Source organism: Dermacentor variabilis, chromosome 9 (genome assembly GCF_050947875.1).
Source record: "Dermacentor variabilis isolate Ectoservices chromosome 9, ASM5094787v1, whole genome shotgun sequence".
NCBI lineage: Eukaryota > Metazoa > Arthropoda > Arachnida > Ixodida > Ixodidae > Dermacentor > Dermacentor variabilis.
The window spans coordinates 131,987,027-132,012,026 of record NC_134576.1 but is presented as its reverse complement, the minus strand read 5'-3'; the positions used below and the strand labels follow the sequence as shown (position 1 = coordinate 132,012,026).

The following is a 25,000-nucleotide window of genomic DNA, read 5'->3' as shown; positions in this document are numbered from 1 at the left end:
CCACAGATGCAGGCGTGAAACGATTGTGAATAATTGTGAACATTGCCACTCACCCTCTCTGGTGACAATCGTGCACTTGGCATGTGATTCACGTCGAATACCGGGAATTAAATTACAATGTGCAGTGTAGTACGGAGACCACTTATGGAATTACAGACGGCCACGAGCGCGTGCTTTCCAGCCTAACTGCTGGACCTCGTGGACCACGTTACGACGCGAATCCAATTATCCGCCCGCGTCACGTCGCGTGTATTATGTCACTCAAACAAACACCACGCCCAAAGCCAATGCGACAAGCTCGGCGAGACGTCGTCCTTATTACGGCCATACCTTGGCTGCCTTCTAAAAGCGGGTACTCGCGGGAAGCTGACGCCACGGCCTCGCTTGACCCAATCAAAACTAAACAGAGACCCGGAATTAATCGCACGAAAGAAAATTTCGGCCCCTATCTTAAACCCATCCTCTGATCCTAATCTCCGCATAACGCGGCGTCGAACGACTACTCGCGCCAAACCTTGCACGATTCGTGACCCGACGCAGGATCGCCGATCCCCCATCACGACCTTAATTAATCTCGCCAAACGTGATTCACATTAGGCGCACGAAACTACTATAGGCTGATGATGCTCGCGCGAACCACATCTGGCACGACTCGAGATGAAACGCAGAGAAGAAGAAAAAAAAAAGCTTTTGCGATACAGCATAACCAGAGTGCTTCAATAACGCCCGGATAAGCAGGAGAGAATTCGTACGTAGGAGAAGCGACGAGAAGTATTTGCACGTAACGGTCACGCGCTTAAATTTTCGTTCCGCATACTTATTCACCGATGCACCGGTTTAGGTATATACCGAGCGTACTACAGGAGTGTCCACATACGTGTTCGTCATTCCTGGTTAAGATCGGGGGCCGAGCATACGAAATTGCTCGCTCGTATCACGGATGGCTCGTCGTCGTCTATAACACCCATAAGCTGTTCATATTGGCAGATAAAACCAGAAATTACCACGTGTCCTTAGTTAATACCCAAGACACGCGATTCACCTCTAATTCACCTTAATCCACCCTATTCCCACTACTAATTAAGCATTAATTAACTTTGGTAATCATCAATTATCTCCCATAAACGGCTGGGCATGCTTTGGTTCGCTTCTGGCCTTCCTTGGGTCACATGGTATTTTCTGTACCTCACAGCGCGACCTTCAAACATAGATCTAAGGCTCTCGCCTTAAAATCGTAGCCCTGGCAAATCTCGAATGAGAATTCCACGGATTAGGCTAGATATAAAAGCGTTAAAAGGACTATCGAACACGCTAAAACACATTTTACTGGCAAATCATTATTTGAAAATCCTATTTGCGCCGTATAGTATTTGCACTAACGCCATGTCCCAGTGGCTATATGGCGTTCCGCTGCTGAGCTCGAGGTTGCGGGTTCGATCCCGGCCGCATTTCGACGTCGGCAAAATGCAAAAACACTTGTGTACCGTGTGATGTGTATATACGTTAGAGCCCCACGTGCACTCACAGTTAATCCGGGGTCCTCGACTACAGTGAACCGGAAAGGCCATGATCGTGCAGTTTCTCGACGAGGTATACGAATTCAGTACGGATAGTAGTTTCATCGGCCGTATAAGCTTGTAAATATAGAAATACTAAATATATTAACAAGCATGGTGTCACGCGCGCACAAGCAAACACGAACACACCTCACTCGATGACCGTCGAAACTCGATGACAAAACGCTGGAGTGAGGAAGTGATGCAAGAGCATCGAGCGAATTGACCTTCGTGCTGCTTCTCACATCAACGCTAAGTTGCGCAAACACAGCGCGTGGCGGACTCTGTCCCCGTCGCAGAGGCTTTTAAGATCAGCGGTCCGGGCGGGCGATTACCTCCCCCCTCCGAGCTCTGCGCGCGACGGTAGTCGGCGCGCTTCCTCCCCGAGTTCCTCCCTTCCGTGCGCGAGATTGAGCCGCGATCGCCAGCTCAGCCTGGAACGACTTCACTCGCACATACAGCATACGGCGCGCGGCGACGATTATTTCCCCGTTGCACTTTATGCGGAACCTCACGGCGACATCGACGGCAGCAATGCGATTGGAGCGTCCGTATAATTAACAAAATTACTTCCGGTTAAATTACTTGCCTTTCTATACATCCTTTCTCTGTTATACCTATGTGTGTGTGACGCAACCATTGTGTCAGGTGCCCTACAATTCCCGTCGGCCCTCGTCGACAAAAAACGATGTTGTGCTGCCACTGCGGTTCGGAGCCAAAGCCCGTCCTCACGCGCGCGGTTTGCGGTAGAGCGCGCGGCCTCCGTGGGTGCCAACGCACTGCGACATGGCAGGAGCACGCGCACCTACCGCGCTACGGACCCAACGAGCGGGCGGCCGATGCACCTGCTCGGGGGTAGAGGGGTGGGTGGGTGGGGGGGACATACGCACCAGGAAGAAGAAGGCGACGACGCCCGGGAGGAACCGCTCGGAAGTCGCTTCCCCGCTGCCCCCTTCTTCACTCCTCCTCTCCTCTCTCTCCCTCTTTGGTTGGCCCCGTATTTTCGCGCTTGCAAGCTGCCCCTCCGTATGCCCAGGTAAGGAGGATGATACGTACGGCATGCTAACTTAAGGCGCTGCAGGCAACCATCCGTCGTAACTTGAGATAATAACTTATACCACGACCGGTTAGTGCCCGCTGATAGAACAACTGTCATTGCAGTGGAACATTTCTTTATCAGTACGGATACTAGTTTATGCGCAGTGATTAGCGTTATGTGTCGTTGTTGCCGTTGTTTAGTCTTTTTTTATCTCTCTCTTGATTGTGTTAGCGTTTGCGCGTGTAATAGTGTAAACTGCCCTTTTTATTTTTCGTATTATTTCATTTCACTGATTTCCTTAAGCAAATTTACATTTCCCGTATATGTGACACGGAATACCAGACCGGAGCTGCTCTGTTTCCAACCTCTCCCGTTGAATCCTATTTAAGGCTACCTATAATCTAACTATTGATCCGCCCCTCCGTGATGCAGAATATCGCATGAAATGAAGAGGCGCTTTAGAGAAAAATTCGCGGCGCGTGTTGTTTTAACTGGGGAGAACCTCCAGTGGAGTATATATCTTGCCAAGTCTGTCGCTAGGCTACCCTGTGCCTAGCGACAGACTCTTAAAACTCTCTTAAAAGTCAACAAGGGTGTAAAAATGTCTATAACTCACATCCGTATACCCTTTCTGGGTGTAAGCGTGAGATTTACAGACCGATTTACACCTTCATTTATTTTTATGATGTAACCTTTTACGCCCTTAAAATGAATGAGGGCGTAAATATGTATACAACTCACACTGTACTGCCTTTGTGGGTGTAAGGGTGTGAGTTGTAGAACGATTTGCACCCTAATTTACTCTTAAAGGTGCAAACGAGTTGACAGTGTAATATCTCCAGACGTCATTAATAACCCCGTTATGCCAAACACAGCTCCATATTAAGGAAAACCGAAACAATATGTCCGCCTTTATTTCTGGCCACACAGAAATAAAGGGACGTACACTCGTAGAAGACATCAATAACAAAAATGAAATGTTATTTGAGTAACTAATTATTTAGAACTTGGTTTTCTAAACTATCCCCAACCGAGACATCTTTCCAGCATATTAACAACGTCACTATATTAAAGGCTACGAGTTCGGGAATTAAGTTTCCTGCGCCTAAAACTAAACTTCGAGCTATCAAGAACAGCGCAGCTTAATGCGTTTGGCATTACAGCGTTACACACTCTCTCTTTCTTTCTCTCTGCCACCCACCAATAAGTCCATTGCTACAGCTTTCCGTTACACTTGTCCATCGTTCTGCAAGCGTAACAGGCGCGAAAATGCAGAACACGCGTGTGGCGTGCGTTGCGGAAGAGAGGAGGCTAACCTCCCCCTCTCCCCATGTTTTGTTCCCACGGGTGGCGCACGGGAAAGGGTGCAATAGGGGGGGGGAGAGGGCATCGCCCGCGGCCAAGAACCTCGCGGCGGCGGCGGCATCGGAAAGGGACGACCGCTAGAAGTGTTGCGGCGCCCGACGGACCGAGAGGCTCGCTGGCCACCACCTATCACTCCTGCTTTTCGGCCGTCGAACGAAGCGCGCTGCCCCGTTGCCTGTTAGTTGCGTGCAGCGCGGCAGAGAGAGAGAGCGGTAGAGGTGCAGGAGCATGTACTACTGACACATTTATTTTTTGGGAAGCTGTATAGAAACTCTATATCACGCGCTTTCTGGGACAGGCAAGGGCGCAGTCGATCCGGCGCGATTAAAATCGACACCCACCGTTCACCGGGACGGGCCGAGTTCAGCCAAACCCAGGGAATCGCGCAAACGAAGACAAAAGAGACATCGGACCGCAGTGCACACTGCACGCAACTTAGCCCAATCGCCGGCGCGGCCAGTAGCACGCGCGCGCTGCATGCAGTCGAGGTCCGTTCGCGGCGCCGACGGAGTCTGAACACAGCAGCGACGGCAAGGCCGGCGCCGAGGAGGGCGAGCTCGCTGGCGGGCGGGCGGCTAGTTTATGCCGTCGCCGGCCCCCACGAAGCAGCGGATCCCAGCTGCCGCACACAGCAGCAGCGACGGCGGCGGAGGCGCCGTCGCGTTCCCAGACAATGCGCCTTTTCATATTTCACGCCGCAGTCCGCCGCTTGTAGCGGCCGCCGGTGTACGGGCCTTTCCGGCGGCTGATGCTTCTATTCCACGCGCCGTATGTATACGCAAAGGACGGGGGGTGGGGGGGGGGAGGCACGCCGTCCCTCCAACTGCCTGTCTATGCATCGGACGCGTAAAGAGCTCCGTCTATAGCTTCTTCCGCGCGGAAGAGCTCCGAACGTTGGCCTCTATAGCTTCGCGCGGCCAATGCTCGTAAAGCCGCAAAGGCCCTAAGTCGAAACCGCGTACGGAGCGGGTGTCGAGAATGGGACGCGCCGAGGGCCAGCTTCGCCTCTTTCGGCCCCGCGCCGTGCTTGGACATCCTCGACGTAGCGCGGACGTGTGCCAGAGAGAGAGAGAGAGGGTTCGGCGCCACCGAACGCCGGTCGAAGAGCAAGGACCCCGGAACGGAGGGCCGCGGCCTTCGGTGCGCCGGAATTAACGAGGGGCCTCGGCTCTGCTGTCAAGGAACGCCGCGCGCGCGGTCCCCAAGTCGTCGCCTGCGCGTATTCCACAAGGGCCAGTGCCCTGGGCTCGCATTCGCAAGAAAGTACTTGCGCTATATCGAATCGTTCGTAAGAGCAAATGCCGACCAATCGTGAAGTTGGACACGTCGCGAGCGAAGGTTGCCGGCCAGTGGCAAACAGCACTTACGAACGAAAGCGTTGAACCCGGGACCGGCGTCTCTCTGGTTGGTCGCTCTGTACAATGCGAGCTTAACGGGAGGCTATCGGGAAGCTACAGAGGCGCGAAGCTTTATAGACCACCTCGCAGATTACCGCAGATCAATGATTTTCTGTTTTCGTTAATTATTTCTTTTTTTTTTTGCTGTTTGGCTTTTGAATGTATCCTCTGTGCTTCGAGAACCAAGCGACCGACACGATAGTATGGCCGGAGCCTCTAATCGTGACACACGTGCAGACACCACCACGGAAGGCTTCACACGCGCGATATCAGCAGCAAGCCTGCGACCCCAACAAACTTCCGGTCACGTGCCTTATCAGTCTACTACACGGGAACGAACTCGAGTTTTAAGCTGTTCCAATGTACGGAAGATGCTTCTGTGTTTTCAGATGAAATAAAGGCGCATAATGTCTCGCGACTTACATTTCTCCGCATAAGTTGAGGCAAACTTGTAAACTTGTTATCAACAGGGGAGCGGAAGTGTTGAAAATCTGCGGGCTTCTGTTTTTAACGCACCCCCGCCACTCTCCGTTGCAATCATCGGCAGCTAAATCTGGCGGGCCAGAACCGGAAGCCGTTCGGGGCCTATGTTTGTAAACAACGACAGTCTCTATATAAGTATTCCGCACGAAATGCTAAACCACTACACCCGCGAGGAGGGCAACGACTCCGCGCGCACGCTGTTTACGTGCGGTACAACACGAGGTGGCGCGCCGCGTATTATACGAGGGACAACCAGCAACACGTATAAAGCGAAATCTCGAGAGATCTATGCGTTGCACGGCAAAGATGCAAAATACCACAGCGCGCGCAGGCCGACGCAGGAAGCGAAGGAGAAGAAAGAAATGAGGAAAAAAGAAGTAGAAGAAGAATAATTTAGTAAAGCAATGAAGGGGGCTAGTTGGTGAACGTTCATGGTTATATTGCGCTCAGTTTTACAAATACGATACTAAGGAAGGACAGGACGTGGACGGACGTCCTGTCCTGTCCTGTGGACTGTCCTGTCCTGACGTCCTGTCCTGTGGACAGGACGTGGACGGTCCACGTCCTGTCCTTCCTTAGTATCGTATTTGTAAAACTGAGCGCAATATAACCATGAAGAAGAAGAATAAAGTTAGGAAGAAGCGGCCTCCTTTCTCTTACGCGGCCTCTTATTCGGTTCGACGGGAACGTAACCTCCGGCCAGACCCCCCGCTTCACCCCGCACTAACCCCTCTGGCTCGCAATCCCGCGGCATGCTCCATAGATGCCCCGCTTGACTTTTGATTGGCTATGATTTACGCCACCAGGAAGAGAGCAGTAGTTCAGCGGCACCTTGGTCGAGGATGTATGTGTGACCGACGCCGGTGCACAGAACAAGGGGAGAGGGGGGAGCACCCTTTCTTTCCACCCTTTCTCGTTTCTTTCCACCCTCTCTTCATGCCACCCCCTGCCTCCTCTTCCTTCACATTGGCGCGTCATACGCTGCTGCGGCTGCTGCTGCGCTGGCTTCCTTCCTCGGAGGAGACGCCGGCCGGCACTTTATGTGTTGCTTTTGTTGTCCGGATGTTTTTGTCTCGTGAGGTATGCTTATTACGAGCGCTAGATTATGGACCACTCGAAGGCCGCCTGGGTGACGGGCTCGTTTTATTTTACTCTCCGCAATGTTTTGTTCTTCCTTCCTTCATTCTCGGTCCGCAGTTTTGTCGTTCTTTCTTTTTCTTACTTTATGACTTCTTCATTCGAGAGTAACACCGGAGCTGCTAGAAAATACCGCGTGGACGGTGCAAAAGGTGGAATGCCCGATCTAAAAAGAAATTAATAAAAGATATAAAGAAAGAAAGACAAAGAAAAGCTCGCGCGCCCCGTAACCACCATACATACCCATGAAGATCTTATGTGAACATTTTGTGTTGCTGTATATAAATATCACGCCTTCGGCATGATCTCGGCATCGGTACGTCTAATTTGCGTACGCAGGAGGGCGAAGGCATTTCACTGCCATTTCCGATTTCCCCGTCTCGCGCCAGCTGACACCACCTTCTGCCTGCCCATTTCATTTCAACCAACTACGTAATTAATTTTCCCGCCGTCCTCCAGTGTGCTTCCTTTCTGCTGACACGCATTTCGTAACTCTGCAGCAGACCAACGGTCATCTGCCCTGCCATTACACGGCCTGCCCAACTGGAGGTTAATCTCAACTAAAAGATCGGCAACCCCCAATTTCTCGCCAATTCACGCCGCTGTCTTTGCGTCTCTTAACGTTACGGGTATAATAATTCGCTCCGACGCTCGTTGCCTGGCCCTTGGCTTTTTCTCTTCTTTTTCAAGCTTCTTAATTGCCTCCAAGTTCCTGCCTCAGGTATCGAGTACAGGTAGAACGTAATGATAGCAAAGAACAGGTACTTTACATAAGTCAGGTGCGATATTGGATGTCGCAATTACCTTTCACTTCTTCAATAGGGATGGTTCTGTTTGTGTCATAGCTGCTCAAGAAGAACGAATGCGTGCAAGTGAATTGAAAACATTCGCGCGCGTTTGCTGGCGAATCCAGAGCCTTGCAGTATGCTTTTACGGGTGTCACACGGCGCACTTTCGATCGCGATCGAACCCGATCGAAATCGAATTTCTCGATCGCCACTGGCTCCGTTGTGCAAGCTGAGGAGGGGAGTCAATTACCGGTCGAGAATTTCGATGCGGATCGGGCTGGATCGCGATCGAAAGAGCCGCCGTGTGACACCGATATCAAAAGCGTCCTGACAGCAAGCTTTATCGGTGCTAATGAACAATGACCATCGACACGTGAACTCCTCTGCGCGTGGAACTTCGTCTCCAAAAAAGGACACCTTTTTGAATAGTGGGAAAGCGCGATTTCGCAACGTACAGCCAACCGAGAGTCAGAATTCACTGGCACGTTTTCGCCATCTTGAAACGTGACGTCTTCATGCCCCCCTTTCAAGGTGCACAGAAGCTGCCTGCGTTGACGGACGACACAGGTGCACTGTCGAGACTGCGCCTTCTGCTATATACGCACCACGTCAGACAAAGATGGACCGAAGGTCACTGGCGGTGACAAAGGATTGTCCCTGGACTGTATGGACCACACGCGACGCAAGGCCGGAAAGCGACACCCGTATCGCTCCAGTTCGTGAAGTCGACAGACCTCCGCACGTGAACGACTGTAGCCTTGATGCGCGCCTTGTATTATATATATATATATAAATTTACTAGAAGGAATTCTGGCACCATCAGTCGAGAGATTTAGTGTGACCGGTAGCCCGGTAAACCGCAAGGCGACTGGGCGTTTACCGGAATACCGGACACGCTAAAACTCTCGAATACATGCGGTAACTGCCGGCGGTTCAGCCATATATACCTTGGGAATGATGGAAACGTAGAGCGTGGAGTGGCCTCAGCATCGTCCTTCCGGCTTCAACTGACCTCGCGGCCTCGTAAATTGACCACATCCAACAAAAACTTTGCGTCAAGTGCACCGAGGTAAGGCGTGATACATAACGCCACAAGAAAGCCTGTTGCCACAAGCACAAATATAGCATGCAACTCCACGTGACTACCGACCAATATGCCACGCGATCTGAACGGTCGAAAAGCCAGAGTTCCCTGCAGCAGTTCTTCTAGGACACCGTAACGGCAAACTGGTCGTTCGCCTGGTTGAGATCCTTGCATTTCCTTCACATTTCTCTCTCTTTCCAAAGCAGACGTTTTTGCATAAATAGCCGCAGAGTTACACATCCTGCTTATACGGAGATCTTTGTGCGCGTGTTTGTGAAGTCTGGCCGGCAAGATCGTCTCGTATCTAAATGTCGTTGCTAAGTGCAGCAGCTTGTGCGAGCGAGTTCCACGCTTCCTCCATTAAATTACGCCTTGCCTACGCGCTTGCCCAGAAACGTGACCTCAGGCTCCCTCTCCAGGATAAATAAGGACATTCCCTAGGTTACAGCCGCACCTCCCATTTATTTCTTTTCATATTTATGCATTTATTTTTATATTTCTGCGCAGCGGCAGTAATTGTTTTCTCGGGAAATCGCAGCGTCCGTGGACGTGGTATCATGTATAGGAGTCGTGCCGATGACGCAAACTGGACTACGGGAAGGTGACACCTGTGCGCAGCTGCCGTTGCTATAGTGAGATTCGCGTGCAATTAGGTATGTAGCAGCTGCGTGAGGACCTGCACAGTTGGCCAGAAAGCGCTGTAGTAAGGACGCGTGTCCAGGCCTATTCTTCAGCGCGAGACATCGTGCTCTACTTCTCACCGGCTACGGCGTCGAGCTGGTGAGCCCGAGGTTGAGGGTTCGGCGGCGGAGGCGGCGGCCGCATTTCGGTGCATGAGATCGAAGTGCAGACATAAAAAAAAAAAAAAAGCCCACGTACCGCGCGATGGGTGCACGTTGAAGAACACCAGGTGGTCAAAATTATTTCGGAGTACTCCCCTACACGACGTGCCCCATCACAGCATGGTCTGGTCCGTCAAAGGCGAAGCTGATAAAATCCATTAATTCACCCACCCATCTAATCCGACGTATGTCGAAATGGGAACGCAAAATACCTGCCTTACCTCCGCAAAACGCAATAGAAAATCACGTCTGATGCGAAATAAAGCGTATAACAGTTGTAACGTCTCAACACCACCAAGGGTGTTAATTGAACATTTGCCACGTGTCAAACAACCACGCCTCCTAACCGGACGTCACAGTGTCATCGCAGGCCACAGCGATTAGCCGTGATAGCGCATGTCAGCGAAACGCGACCCAGAAACCCGCTGAATTGGGCGCCGGGTGAGCCGACCGCTACATACGTCTTCCTCGAGGCTGCACTGTTTCACAGAAACAGGGCGTCGACTATCTGGCTGGCTTTCGTTTCATTCAGCAGTCAGTGCGGCCCTGCTACGCAGCCGGCGAGGGAGACGAGTAAGGTATCTGCGCGTCTTCCCATAGTGGTTGCCAGTCAGCACATTCGTCGCGTGTGTGGTTGATTTCGTTCTTCGTCATATAACGGTGACCGCTTCACGAACGATGGCTATGCACAGAGTTTCCTGCAAAAATTACTACAGTGAACTGTAGCGCTAGTGGGTCGTCTACGCGAGCTACAAGCATGCGTGACGGGTTCAGCCATAAGGGGTGTGTAGTACTTGGATTTGTCTAAACTTCGTCCTTCTGGCTTCAAGTCTTTGCCTGATTCAGTCGTCCAAATAAAATCAGTTAATGCATTCTTGGAAGCAATACATTGCCTTATGTACCCGACGCACCCTGACGTTCTGTGCTAATATTGTGATATAATAAGTCAAAATGTGCTGTGTAATTATATTGTTAATGTGTTTCATATCAGCAGTGCTACTTCATTTTCTTTTTTCTGCTCTTTAGTGTATTGTTCAAGCGCACTAATGCTCTTTCTTCTCTGTTTATGTATGTTACATCCATTCCTGTAATAGCCCGTCATGGGCTGACAGTATCAATAATAATAATAATAATAATAATAATAATAATAATAATAATAATAATAATAATAATAATAATAATAATAATAATAATAATAATAATAAGTGGCTTCGTGACCTCGCAATATTCAACGAAATTATTGCGCTACAAATGCAACCGTACGCAATTATTACTAGTGTGCGCCGATACCTATTGCTTTCATTTGTCTAGCAAAAGAAAGAAAAGAAAAGTGATTTCTTGGAAAAAACTAGCCAATAAAGGCACAAAATGTCTAACCACATACTTAAAGCTACACAAATATACATCAAGAAATAAATCGTCTGGAGACACAAGTACAAATATTAGCCAAATTTGTGTGCTATATCCATCATTCCCACGCTGGAAAACTGAGCGCCTGTCTTGTGTGTTCCTTCTTTCTCCCTTGTTTTTGTGCGGTTACATGATGCATTCCAATAACGACCACCAACTAGCCCGCTTATCCCTGTTAAATATGCTACCTCAGCACCAGAAGAATTCATCCTGGTAAAAAAATTCAGTATATCGAAACACTGTCGCAGATACGGCGAATTCATCCTGGTAAAAAATTTCAGTATAGGAAACACTGCCGCAGCTACGGGCGCAGCCGACGCGGACCCCCTCCCCCTTCCCGAGCAATTTAACGAGAGGCCACTGCAACCTCCAGCGGCCGGCACGTATATCGGCCGCGGCGAAACACCGAAGTGGCCCGGCACGACGCTTAAATGTCTTCCAGCGAGAACAGCGTCGCGACGTTTCGGTGTTGCGTGTGCCCGTTCAGCATGCAGAGCGCGCACGCAGACACCGCGCTACGCGCTCTGCCGATCCGGACACGGAGGGAGAGGGCGGGGAGAGAGAGGGAGAGGCGACGGTGCGACCGAGCCGTACGGGCGGAGGCAAGTGGGGAGGAAGGGGGGTGCTCCGCGGTGACACTGACGTCAGGGGCGGCGGCAATTAAGGCTCGGGCCAGCAGAGCGTGTCCGGCGAGGGGTCGGGGGTCAAGGGGACCCGTCCCGCTTCCCTCGGCGGCGGGCGGGCAGCAGAAAATCACCGTAATTGCGGCGGCGGGCGGGCTCCATCTCTCTCTCTCTCTCTTTTTATGAGCTCTTTGTTTTTCATTCCTGCCTTCTTTCTTTCTTTGCACGGGACACGCGCTCGGTCTCTCTCTCCTTCGGACCGAGAAAAGCTGCGGACGACGGTGCGACTCCTTGTAGTCCGTCCGTCCTCGCTGCTGCTGCTGCTGCAGTTGAGCTGTGAGTGCAGGAAGGAGAGATAGCAGGAACGACGAGCTCGGCCGAGAGTGGAGAGAGGGAGAAGAGAGAGAGATCCGCGAAAGGGTGAGCGAAGAGGGAGGACTCCGTCGTCGACGACGTCTCGTCGAGCCAGCGCCAGCGACGACAACGCGGCGCGCGTCGACGCCGGGGCGGCGGTCGAGGAGGTGCGACTCCGAGCGGCGTCCTGCGGAGCGGCTGTATGCGCGTTAGCTCTTGCGGGCCGAGTCATGTGGAACGTGGTTTACCGAAGCCTGATTAGGTGGCGTCGTGTTTGCGTCTACCGCGGTGTCAATCTGGCACTAAAATAAAAGCCGATCGGTTAACTGAACGTGTTCCCGGACAGCGCGGTCGAGCGCTTTAAGACACGGAGACCGTTTGCGGAGACACGGAGACACACGTACGAAAACTCTGTTTGCTTCACAAACAGACGTGGCACGAACAGCGCGCTTCCTAACAGAACAAACGAAAGTCATGTAGAGTAGTTCTACAGAATATTATTATATTAATTACCAACTCACCCTTAAAGTGTTCGTGACGTTTTTTTTTTTTTTTTTGTATTCCTTGTTCTTTTATGACGCGGCTGTCCACTTCGCGCATTGCGATATCGCTGTAAACGTGGTTCTGAGGCATCCCAATCTCTGTTACCACAGCATCTATCTATCTATCTATCTATCTATCTATCTATCTATCTATCTATCTATCTATCTATCTATCTATCTATCTATCTATCTATCTATCTATCTATCTATCTATCTATCTATCTATCTATCTATCTATCTATCTATCTATCTATCTATCTATCTATCATGTGGCCACTTAGCTTGGTCTAACTGGACAGTACAGCATCCATGCAAACCGATGAATATGCAGCCACTCAGTGGGGTGAATTTAACTCGTATATCGCCGACGGCTTATGGGGTGGGGAGGGGGGGGGGGTGCTACTCAGGTTACGTCCAGCTTTATAACAAAAGCAAGGATCTGCTACGAGCATGATGCACGTGATATGTAAAACCATAAAAGCGGTGCGCTCGAGACTCACTTCGCGTACTTACCATCTAACGTATATCAGCACCCAACAAGACCGGGTTCGTCCGTATGCACGCGAAAAGAAGCAAGACACCCCCTTCTAAACCCGACAGCGCCGTTTAGTGAACGTCATTCGGCACACCTCACGGCACATGCAACGACATTCTATAGCGGGACAGAGACCGACAGTGTTTAGCGCCGCTGTAGTTAGCGGCCGCCTCCGACGGGCCCCTTTCTTCGCGTCTATATTGTCCCAGCCACGCGACGCTCACAATAGAACGAAAAGAAAACAGTGCGCCCAGAAGTGGCTTCAAACAAAGAGCGTGTATGTATACAAAACATAACGACGCTGTGTGAACTGACAAAAGGGCACCGTGTATAACACCGGAGAGTATTAAGTTGTAACGGTGAACAAAAGGCGGCCCACAAGAAAGACACGGGGACGGGGACGGGGGGATGGGGGGGGGGACAAACAAAAGCGCGCAAGCGAAAGTGATTAGGTTTGTAAAACAAAGAAAAACGTCGTATTACTCCGCGCTATAAAGAGCACCCCCCCCCCCCACCACCTCTTTTGTACGAGTGATAAAGCCAGACGGCACGGTGATAGACAGTCGTGGTAGACTGCCGGTCTGGCACCTGTGTATACCGCACACACCGGTATATACTACGGCTGGGCTCTCGATTCCGTTTATTTTTTTTTTTCGCTTATTTTTACGGCGGTAGAAGCTAAAGAGCTCGAAACTGTACTACGCATGCCCAAAAACTTTTTTACAAGCTCGCAAACTACATCACGCCTGCGCTTCACAGGAAGTTCCCCGCCGTGGTATTGAGCGGCGCTGGCTAACACTCCTGGGACAAGTATTGTATGCATACACAAATACCAATGACTTCCTCAGTGTTCTTAAATTTAAAATCAACGGACTAATCATCTTCCCGTATGCTTTCTCGGGCTTCAATGTCTGTTTTCTTCGTAAAGGTTGTACCTAACAAAGAAATTGAGCCCGTCGGAACACCTTTTTCTTCTTGCTCGACCAAGAAGAGAAACTTAACAAAAACAGTTGACCAGGAACTTTGACCAGGACATGACTTGACCAGGACATATGACCAGGAATTGATTCATTGACATATGACCAGCATTGACCAGGACATATGATTTTCAAAGTCAAGCGATAGCTTCGTACTAGACCTGCTGATATGCATGCTGCTGGGGACACCTACTGGTTAGCTCTATCGGTTAATGGCATGAAGTGTGTGGGTGCTCTGACACTGCACTGGCTCTGAAATCGACCCTCGTTGCAAATCACGCAAAAAACTCTCGCGAGAGTACATACCGTGCACTGGTAGCATACCAGGATCAACCCTCAGAGTCAGCGCCTTTGATGATTACACTGCCTCCAAGATCGGCTCCGCCCACCCGGCCAGAGAGCTGTCCACGCAAGGTGATACGGGAATGGAGACAACAGGAAAGTTCGCTTTAAGAAGAAGCTTTAGCTCGGGTGCTCCCATCTAAATACATGTAAAAGGACAATTCGTTTTTCTTGGCAACTACTGCACCAAATATGAAGAAGTTTGTTGCATTTAGAAGAAAAACTTAAAATCTGGTGACTCGTGGTTTAGAATTTTTTAGTTAGGTCGTCAATATTTTATTAAAAATTGGCAAATATCGAAAACTTTCAAAAAACGAAACTATCAAGTTTACAACTCTGTAACTCAACAACGAAAAATGATAATAGAATTCTGTGAATTGCATCTAATAGTACACCTGAAGCGGACAAAATTGATATGTTGCGCATGAATATAAAAAAAAATTTAATAACATGTAAATACAGATTTTGCAGAACCCTTGTAAACAACACAAGAAATTCACTTAAGATGTAAAATGACACACCAAATTTGTCCGCTTTGAATGATCTAATGGATGCCGTTTACAGAACGACGATATCTGTTCCTGATGCAGAGCTATGAATTTGTAAACTGTGTGCTTCTATTTCTTTTTTCAAACTGTCGAATATTTAAGAACCTTTTTAACAAAACTCAAGCCCTAAATCGAAATGCCGCTTCCAACAGTGACTAGAACTTAACTTTCTCTCTCAAGTGCAACAACTTTCATTAAAATCGGTCCAGGGGTTATCTCAGAAAAACGTTTTTGCGTTTTACATGTATTTGAATAGGCCGCGTCAAAGTTGAGCCCGAGCTAAAGCATCCTCTTAATAGGTAGTCAGTGGCGTAGCAACAGGGGGGGCCGGGGGGCCGTGGGCCCCGGGTGCACGGGGCCAGTAGGGGGGGGGGTGTCATATACGTCTGAAGACACCCGAAAATTGTCGATATCCTCGCCTTCCTCGACTACACCCTGGGTGGTGGGGGGGGGGGAGGTGAGTGACAGAAGAGCTAAGGGCCCCGGGTGCCAGACGACCTAGCTACGCCACTGTAGGTAGTGCTCAAATCCGCGCCTCAGAGACGGTTCCCTACGCGTAATAGAAAAAGAAAAAGACCTCGAAGGCTATGCCTCGGCACGTTGTATGCGCCGGAAGTAATTCTAGAGCCGGAAATCCGTCGTGGCCGCCATGTTTTAGACACCACCCACAAGCAGGCCAAGGTCCGTGCTGTTTCGCATTCTGGCAAAGTGAAAACCCAACGCCGTCCGCTCCGGCCTGCATCGTAGGCTACCAAAGCCGGCCACACGGGGCACGTTATTTTTAACCCACAGCTCTTCTTTTATTATTTTTTTTCCCGTGTTCTCTCGTTTTCATTATACAGTTTCGTTTCCCCCCACAGGCGCCCATTGCCTCGCCTTTCCAAAACGACTGCTGCACGGTCCCCTCCAAGCGCCAGAAATAAAAGAATAAAAACACACAAAAAAGAGAGAACGAGGAAAAAGCGCAAGACCGCCATAAACGCGCGCGCGCACTCCGCACGTCGGCAGGCGCACCGCCCTTGACGGCGGCAAGCGGCGATTGGTCGGGACTCGGGTTTGAGCTCCTCCTCCCGGTGTCGATGACGTCAGCAGCGGAAAGAACGAAGCTGTTTGCTCCTCGCGATATGTCGCTCCGCCGGCGCCGCGTACCCCGGCTCTGGGCTCGGGGTTGGCGCCGGACGCGCGCGCGTGCGATCACAGCGGCAGGCCTTGTTGCTATATCACACCACACACGCGCGATAGCAGACGTGAGCTTAGAGTTCTTTACAGATAAAAAAAAATTAACAGAAGAAAAAACTCCTGGCACAGCAGTCGCTCAGCTGGCACGGGAAAGTGCGGACAGGCCCGAATTCTGCAGGCCCGAATTCTCGTACTTGTGGCTGGCAGACATTCTTCCAGGGATATTTATTATACGCTTTATCTTCCGAAATATTCAAGGAACCACCGCTTAATAAACTCACGAAGAAGATATGTTCCCGCGCGCGCATGCGTATAATCACTGCGAATCGCTGCACATTGTAACACGATATTTTGTGAACGATCTTTAAGTTACAAAACTCAGAGTTGTTTGAAGCCACAAGGACGAAGTTTAGGCAAATCCATGTGTACACTAGGACCACCATTCCCGGGATGGCTGAACCGGCGTGCATCCAGCTCCTGAGACGCTAGCGCCAGAATTCCCCCTAGTCATTTTGTATGATAGACTGTGCGACATTTACAGCACGATTCCGCGGGTCTGGCCATGGTTAGAACGAAATATACTTGGCCAGCGGTCGTACAACGCACGTGCGTTAAGCTGGGGCAGCCATGCGTGCTATGTTCTGGACTGAATGCGTTGTCAAATTTCGCCGTATTGTCGAATTGGCCATCTTGCCAGCCCTGATTGGCTCACAGGGCTGCTACGTCCTCTCTGATTGGCTCAATAACGCCGCCATTACATAACTCGACAATATGGCGGAATTAGACAGCGGATTTCGGCAATGTCCACAGTAGCTACCATAGAGCGCCACAATTCGCTTCCTGCGGTCTATACGGTTTCTCGAAATAAGACTGTGATAGTGAGGTGTTCTTAGAACTATGTACGCCGAGTCGCTTACCTACTCATCCTTTTCCCTTCATATCTCTTCGAAGGTCAACTGCAACAAAAAGCACATAAATAAATTAAAAACGAGCTATAAATTCGTTACAAACTAGCATATAAAACACGAGTGGCGGCAGACTATTCCAGCAAAAGTTAACTTTAGAGCAAGAGGAATTGGGCAAAGTGGTGGTCAAGGCGAAGGCTCAGACATCAGAAGTTGGTGAGTATTAAAGAGCTGACTTGATCTTAAGAGGACGGCATATAGGCTTTTTTCCCGGTCCCCCCTCCTTTTTTTTGGTTGTAAATTTGTTTTGGTGAAGATAAAGTTATTAGATTGATTGATTGATTGATTGATTGATGATAGCAAAGCAAATGGTAGTTTGGATTTCTTTTAGGTAACGAGGACACACCCAAATGCTTCTCATTTTAAATTCCAACTCTTGTGTACCTATCGGTGCGTTTGGTATACTTTCGTTCATCAACCTGTAGACTCATTACGCATGGCTGTGTTGCCAACTGAGGCCACCACCTAAACTAGCACCGCGTAATTATACTCCTTAGCGCATACGCTGAAGAGTCACACCCGCGGTTCACGAGAGGTTCTACTGTTTTCTCGCGCTCACTTGTTTATCTCTGTCGCATCAGAATGAAAAAAAAAAAAGGACCACAGTAATGCATCGTCTTCACATGGATGCACGCACGACAAAGACCACAGTGACAGTGTTGCGAAGGGAAATCTGTACTGCGGAAATCTGCAATGTGGAGGAAGGTTCATGAAAAGGAATACCCGACACGCGCCCGACAGCATAGCACGAAGTTACAAAGGGAACCCGTACAAATGTCATAGAAAGAAGACTTTGTTATTGCTGTTGACAATTTTGGTTCGAATTTTCATTTCAGAAAAGATGAATTTCATGTTTGAATTAGAAGTGTTTTTTTCTGAGAGACCCGTACGGGTTTCCTATGGAGCTTACATACATACTTTTTTATTTATATTTTATTTTATTTATTGCAAGTGTATCTACGGATACATATACTGATTAGCTATATTGAGTGTCTCTTTCCATCGAGTTAATTTGACCTCAATGTGCGATCTGCTAGCCTTCCGGTTAGCTCGAAAGGCGTCGATCCCGTGCCGGGCTCGATCCCCAGACCAGGACAAATGTTCCTTTGGCTGCGAAGTTTTCTTTAGTTTGCATGCGGGTCTCCTTTGCAGCTTCGAGCTATATTGCCGCGTTGATGACAGATTTTCTACTTCAGCATTTTTGCACAGCGTAAAACCGTCTCTATACATTAGTGACGAAGTTTTTTTTTTTATTATTCACGCCAGTCTCGTTAAAAAAAATCTATTCTGGAATTAGTGATCTTATGGCAATCTGTTGTCTGGAGTTATATCAGACGCGCCTGCCTGTTCTACACGCCTCCCTCACCTCTCCGCTGAAAAGGAATTAAGACATTTTCAACATCCCAGCCAATGAATGAATGAATGAATGAATGAATGAATCAATCAATCAATCAAGCAGTCTAGACGTTCCCAAATGTCTCTAAGGTTTGATCATCTAATAATTAGCTTCTCTCGTCAAAGCTTTACTCGAAACGTAGAAATTCGCAGGCCTTCAATTCTGAAACACATGTCCGCGAGCGTGCCTTGAAAACACGCCGCCGAACGGCCGCCAACAAGCTGGGATGCAGGTGCGATTCAGTGGTCATCGAAACAGTTCTTGGTCTGGCCGACTACATGTTCCCCGCAGCCAGGAGCAGCACTACTTTTTTTTGCGCAACAATTTCAATGGCGTTTGTGGGAGCGATTGGCGTAATACTAACGACGTCAATAATAGTAATAATAATAAAAGAACGGTGACATTTTCGCGAACGCTCTATGCGTCGTGCGCAGAGACGGGACGCGATTATCCGCCCCGGCAGACAGAGATAAAAAGACCAGAGACAAGGGGGTGGCGTGCGTACGCAACCGATAAACAAGGTCTCCTCTTATCAGGCAACGCAACGAGTCTTTCCGAAAATGCCCCCCAGCCCGGCCATCGAGAAATGCGGGGCGCGCAGCTCGACGCCTTATCTGACGCGGCGGGGAATATCTATCTCCTCAGGTGTTGTTTGCCAGGTTGAAACGGTCGTCCATCCGTAATCGGCAGTCGCATTTTTTCCGGACACATCTCCGTTCTGCCCGGCCTCTTATTCTTTTTCCTTTGCTTATAGCGAACACCGCAGCAGGAATATACTACACACGCCTGTGCTCTACGTACGCGAGCCCACGAAAGGCCATCGCATGGCTTCTCTGCTTCATGACCAACTTATAAGCTTCAGTACAAGACACGGCCACAAAACTACCCTCTGTGCTCAGGCGCACAAGAAAAAAAAAAAAAAAAAAGAACAACTGGCTGACTGAACTGTAGCTGACGTCTATGTATACGATGCGAAGCATTCGTGATTTGCACAGAACCGTTGCATGAATAATGTTATTGTTGTCTAAATGACGGTTACGTATAGATAGATTATAAGCTGTAGGTGAATGCAGTGGTAAGATATAACCCCGAAAGCAAACTAAAACCTATAGTGACACATATCCGGTGGCTCCAGTGCACATACCCAGTCAATCCCGTATAGCCCATAATTTTACCCTGCGCCATCATCGGGATGGCCCCGCGAAAACGGGGAGATTATAGGTCGCGCTATCGGCGGGATCGGCCCGCTTAGACAGTTAAACAAGAAAGTGTCCGCACCCAGAGAAGAATGCGTCACCTCAAAGAGAAAATTAAGCCGAAACTCATTGAAGTCTGTTGTCAAAGTAAGCCGACAGCTTTCTGAATACTCCGAATTATCTGTGAAACTCGTTGGCGCAACGTTTTTCATTTCGTTCTTCGGCGGCTTCCCGTTGACAGCGAGCCTCGCGTCGTTTTTTTTTTAACTTCCTTTTTTTTTCTGCCACAGGCATCCCAGCAGCACGCTGGGCCACCGCTTCATCACCGATCCACAGGGTTCACCAACCGCTGGCGTGACGTCAGCGCCTCTCCGACCAACCGGCGAGTCTGGGAGACGGCTGCGCGCCTTGATTTGCCGTCTGTCCCGCTGTCTCCGGCTCAGTGACAACCCTCTCTTCTTTCTAACGGCGCGACTCTCCTGATTCTATCAACGGAGAAAGTTCGGGTGCCGACCACGAAAACGGGAGCAAGATCCAGAGACCACTAGCTTTAAAACAGTTTGCGAGAGACACCGACCTTGAAAGAAGTTCGCTTCCGTCGTGACGTTACGGAAATGAGTGAACATAACTGGCTGGCGCCTCTATAAAAAACTGTCTTTTGATTTGGACTGGGGTGTGGTTCCCAGTGCATTCCTATAGCTTGTCACCAAATGTAGCCCGAACAGTAAGCTCAGAATTGACGCAACGCAATTCTAATGGATGCGTATACACGAGAACCGTCCGCGATTGGATATGTACGGCTATCGGTGTCTTGGCTCGGCTATCGCATAACTGGCTACTGTAATTCGCCAACAGTCTGGTGTCAGCCAGTCATGCACAGCGAGCCAATAGCTTTGCGAGTTCCTGCCCAGAGAGAAAGAGAGAGAGAAAGAAAGAAGGAAATAAAGGCCCGGAGGTTAGCCAGGTTGCACGAGGTTCGCATCCCTACACTGCCCTTACAAAAGTATAAAGAAAATTCAGTAGCGTTTCTACAGAACATTGAGTGAGCGCTGTAGAAACTCGACAGAAACTCAACGTAAAGTCAGCAAGAATTTTCATGGGTGGTAGAGAAGGAAATGGAATGCAACGTATAAGGAAAGGCGTGAAAGTGATGCGCACGAACACACACAACCATGTTCACCGCGAAATCAAAGGGGGTCAGGGAGTGCAGTCGCTATAATGAAAAAAAAAAATATGACAACTGCTGGGCTCTGGTGGCTTTCTGTGCGGAAGACCGTATACACAGCTTGAACGCGCAAGCTGCATCGAGTGTTACGCTCCTCCACTGCGAAAAGACGACGGTGTCTATGTCCTTACGCTAGATCTCTTTGCAAGAGTACAGTTCCAGCCAATCGCATAATATCGGTCGTATTTTATTAGTGCAGGGCGACCGCGGCTATGCAGTGGAAAGCAGCTTTCACGGTGACCAGATTCCGTGCCCGCTTAATCGAACCCGCGTGATGGTTTGGTGCGGTGTGCAAACGTTCATTTCAGTCATGGCGACGGGCACATGTGGCGAACAAAAATCTGTTGCATCACCTCACCCCTCCCCCTTTCCTTCCAAGTTAGCAACAACAATATGACAGAAGCGTTTGACATGACATAGTTGCACAATAAAGGAACACTAAAGAGAAAAATACGCTAAGTTGTATGGATGATTTGCGCTTCCGCAATGGCAAAAAAAGAAATAAGAAAATAGGCACGCTCAGTATACCGTGATAGGCGTGAGACACAAAAACGGAATCGAGCTGGTGAGCATTGACGTGATGGCTCTTGACGGTCCTCTTGAACCTCGTTAATTTTGTTCCTTTTCTTTCTTTCTTCTTTCTTTTAATTTTCGTACAGAGGAAGGAACGGACTATACATTCCAATGCGATGCAGTCAAACTGACTGAACTTAGCCAGCTCTGACGACGCTTACTGCGTCACAAACGCCCAAATTCAAGAAAATACTTCGAAATCCATGACGTCACAATGACGTACAGGTGCTGGGGTTCGGCGAAATAAAAAATAAAATAAAAACACGATGAAAAAGTTTGGCTTTTGTCTTCGCTCGTAGCATTCAACCTGTAACCGCGAAACTAACCATAATAGGGTTTTGAACGAACATACTTTATCAGTATAAAGTGACTCACTGCTTTTCTTTAGTGTCACTTTAAAATCAACATCGCGCAATAACAAAGCACTCGGAAGAGCGAAGGAAAAAGAAAAAAAGGGCCCCCGCTGCGACGTTTCCTTCTGCGCCTGCTTGTCTCGCGTCGTTTCTGAAGATGTCTCCAAACACGAGACATTCCTATTTACGCGTCAATTCTTACTCGGTGCTCGCCGATGACACCTCCGGCGTCTTTGTCCTGTCTTCATTTAGTTCTTCGCTTCGCTCAGTCGTTAATGGTGCTATATAGTTGTGACGATCTCCATATAACGCCCTCCCCCTTCCCCCTCTCCACCCACGCTCGGTTCGCCGTCAATTAACAGCTGCTAGAGGAGGCATGCTTGCGCCGGTGATCCCGCCACGACGAGAGAGGCACGTATACGTCTGCAAGCCGCCCGAACGCGCGAGACAAATGTTATTGGAACAACAGGGTGCGACGCGAGCTGCTCACAATGGAAACGGTTCGCGCGACGCCAGAAGAGGACCGTCACCCACGTCGCGCACAGTGGAGTCTATTAGGCAACATCCTCCCTCTTTCTCTTCCGATTCCCTCTCCTCTGACGACGCTTCGCCGTGCTCCCTCACGGGTTGCAGAATCGGGCGTCTTCCCTTTCCTTAGATCACTATCACCATCATCGCCAGAGGAAACGCGCGTGTATACACACGCGGGAGGCATTCAGCCATCACTCGATCGCGATGCTCGCCTGACACGCCGGCGACGCGTCGCGTGGTCGCTGCCCACACGGTCTCCGATATTTGTGAACTTTCCGCGAGGCTCTCGCGACGACGATAAAATGCCGCGCGGTTGACGACGACAAAGAGTGCGCGCGCACGCATTCGCGGCGTGCGCGCATGTTTCGAGCGTGCGCCGTAAAATAACTTACGTCATTAAAGGTGAAGAGGAGTGTAAATGTGTCCATAACTCGCACCGTTAGGGCGCGATTTATATAACCGACACTCTGTGGTGTGAGCTATAAACATATTTACACCTTTTTTTTTACTTTTAAGGGTGTAAATTATTTTACAGCGGGCGCGGAAGTACTCGCGCCAACTGATCGTCCCCCAACGCTTCTGTCGCTCATTCCAGCCCGACCAGGCTATGGGCCCCAAAGGGGCGCGTAGACGGAGACACGATTTACAACGTTTTCTTTTTCCTTTCTTTCTTTCTTTTTTTTTGGTTCGTAAGGGGTTTGTCGTGCGCGACGGTTGCCTTCGCGAATAAAGTGCTCCATAAGTTCGCTTGGTTGGTGTTTCTTCTTACGCACTTGGCGCATAAGAACTTGGGCTATAGCTGCATAAGAACCTACGTAAGAACGCGCGTAAGAACTTGTTCCTTGCTTTTGGCTGGCGCCTCCTAGCTCCGCCGACGATGCGTCAAACGTGCACGATTCGATCGCTGGTTACAGCTCTTACAAACAGTTTTCTAGTGCAGAAACTTCTTGTGAATACGGGCCTTCGTTCCGTAATGCAGGGTATGCCAGAGCCACAAAAACGTACTTATGCGCTAGAAGATATCCAGCTGGCCAAATGGCGTAAACAGCTCCTGCCAGGTTAGTGACTCGCTCAAAGGCAAACGAAAAGCTTTAGGAATTTGGCCCCAGGGCCCGTATTCACAACAAGGTCCTTAGGCCAGAGAGAGAGAGAGAGATAGGGAAAGGGAAAGACAGGGAGGTTAACCAGAGATTATCTACGGTTGGCAACCCTGTAGTGGGGGAGGGGCAAAGGGATGCGATAGGTGGGAGAAAGAAAAGGAAAAAGAAAATAAAAAATCTCAACAACACCTACACACACACACAAGTACATACGATACACACGAACTGTTTCTGTGGGCACTGTCACGCATTCTGCGAAGGCGTTCCTATAGTGTTACGCAGTGTCACCGTCGAATCCTACGTCACACTGTTCCTATAAGGACATGCGCCAGCCAGTCGCGATGTTCGACATATTATTAGTAAGTAAGTATAAGTATAAGTTTATTTTCCGGGTTCAACTGGAGGGTTTTCTGGCAAGAAGCTGCATGAGCAGCTTGACTATGTCCAGAAAACCCCTACAAGCAGTAGCACACGAGTGGTACAGAAATCAGACACCCATATAATAGTTAGTCAATAAAGAGATAACATTCACAGTTATACATACAGAGTCTAATAATCTTTTCACGAGAATTTAAACAATAAAATCGAAAATAGAAACGCTCAAATGGTCATACAAATGTTCAGAATTAAATAATAGGAATAATCAAGCAAAACATTAAAAAAAAAGACATAAAATCACATTTGGAAACACTTTATCGAAGGCCGGCCGGGCAGTGCCAAGCCACTCTTACGAACGAGAGACAGAGGGACAAAAAAGTTTAATTGTACAAAACCGCACCTGCCGGGAGGCCTCGGTCATGGGCGGAGCCCTCAGTCCAGGACCCCACGAGCCGTATATCCACCCGGTGCGCTCTCCGTATACATAGCTGGTCCCCAGGAGTCGACGCTGGGCAGCAAAGTTTCTCACTAATTTGCGGTCGGGTGCGTTAACGACGTGCCAATTTTGTTAACTGGCAAGCCCATGCGGCATGGTCGAGCTTGGCCTGCGCGTTCCAACTGGGACAAGCGTATACACGGACATCTTGTGGGATGCATCGCGTCATGCAGCGTGCGATGTGGGAATGTGTTTGCTCGCAATCGCCTCCACGACACTGCATGCCTCGTTGCGCGAGAGCGACCCACGATTGTGCGGGCCTAATTTCTGTCTTTGAAGTCCGAGGTGGTTGCAGGATGGCGTGATGCTGTTTGGATACATGTTCTATAGTCTTTATCCCTCACGATCATCTCGCCAAGAGGCGGCGGATGACGTGCGCTCGAGCAGAGGGGCATGGGCATTCAGATTACCAGCGAGAGATTCGCGACCGGGTATGCAGATGATCGTGGCTGTTGTCGGTAGGGTATATAGACCTTCGTGGGATAGAAAGCGCTACCTGCGAGATCTTACCTTGGGCGTAATTTCTGCGAACCGCTTGTCAGTCGGTGAGCACCAAGACCTGATCTCTGCCGCGGTTTGTACCAAT

General features: G+C 49.5%; 1 long non-coding RNA gene across 1 annotated transcript in view; it reads right to left on the bottom strand.

The window, feature by feature from the left end:
- LOC142557536 (uncharacterized) overlaps positions 1–25,000 on the bottom strand; it is a 73,981-nt gene that overhangs the window by 3,152 nt on the left and 45,829 nt on the right. Inside the window, exons 2-3 of the long non-coding RNA XR_012822780.1 lie at positions 17,119–17,157; positions 14,439–14,533 (exon numbers count right to left, since the gene is read on the bottom strand). This is a non-coding gene — a long non-coding RNA (uncharacterized LOC142557536). The remainder of the gene's footprint in view (positions 1–14,438; positions 14,534–17,118; positions 17,158–25,000) is intronic.